The sequence below is a fragment of the Apodemus sylvaticus genome, chromosome 1 (assembly GCF_947179515.1).
Source record: "Apodemus sylvaticus chromosome 1, mApoSyl1.1, whole genome shotgun sequence".
NCBI lineage: Eukaryota > Metazoa > Chordata > Mammalia > Rodentia > Muridae > Apodemus > Apodemus sylvaticus.
Genome location: NC_067472.1, coordinates 73,920,879 through 73,921,950, shown reverse-complemented (window position 1 = coordinate 73,921,950; position 1,072 = coordinate 73,920,879). Strand labels below are relative to the sequence as shown.

The following is a 1,072-nucleotide window of genomic DNA, read 5'->3' as shown; positions in this document are numbered from 1 at the left end:
CTTTCTTTCTTTCTTTCTTTCTTTCTTTCTTTCTTTCTTTCTTTCTTTCTTTCTTTCTTTCTTTCTTCCTTTTTTTCAAACCAAAACAGTTGACAATTTTATTTTCACATTTCACAATATAAGTGAGAACCACACTTCTTTTGTATCACTTCTCTCTCTGAAAGTATTCTCTTTGTTAGGAAGGGAAGTTTCCTTGCCATGCATCTGGTAAACCCTCAGATTCAGCACCAAGATCTCTTGGCGAAACAACAAGAAATACAAAACAATAAAGAGTGCTTCTCCTCTTATCTGTCTGGCCGCATCATGCCAGGCCATGTGGGCACCAGCATAGGGTGGGCAGGAGGTCTCATCCTGGGCATCATGGGCATGTGACCTCCCATGGGTGGTCTCATTCCAGGAGCAGGTCCCACAGGCATCATCCCAGGAGGAGGAGGACCCATCATTGGCATCATGGGAGAGCCTCCCATGTGGGATGCAGGCATCATGCCAGGCTGAGGAGGACCCGGGAGATGGGATCATGGCCCCTGCAGGCAGAGGAGCAGAGAACAGAACTGGAGGGATCTTCCTGTGCAGCTGTTGTTTTGTCAGTCAGGCTCTGGTCCGGCTCTTCTATGTATTTCTGGTAATAGTCTTTGACATTCTCTTTGTGTTTCCTACCATTGCCGTGTGTCATCCTCACATTTGGAGGATCATGGGTAAGATATGTATCACAGTAGTCACAATAAAACTTAGGCATGATGCTCTTCAGGCCATTGGCTACCTGGGTTTCTGACCTGATTCCCTAAAAAGACTCTTTGAACTGAAATAGAGCTTCTGACTAGATTTCAACTTGTGTGTCAGTGGAGGCAGGGAAAGAAGTATTGAGACAGAATTCATGTGGAGAGTTGATACATCTAGCTTGCTGTGCTTCGCCCTCCACAGCATTGCTGGGAGAGCAGATGCTCTTTGGGGCAGCAATTAGTGCTCCATCCGGGCTGGTCCAGCCTTAATTAACTCCACCCTCCTCATCAGACACCCCCAGGGTTCTGGCTGTGTCATGGTTTTGAATGTGGTTACTGTGTGTGGTTTGCTT

At 46.6% G+C, this 1,072-nt stretch overlaps 1 pseudogene; it reads right to left on the bottom strand.

Moving 5' to 3' along the window:
• Nucleotides 1–284: 284 nt before the first annotated feature.
• LOC127679051 (U1 small nuclear ribonucleoprotein C-like) lies at nt 285–736 on the bottom strand (annotated as a pseudogene).
• Between the last annotated feature and the right edge of the window lie 336 nt (nt 737–1,072).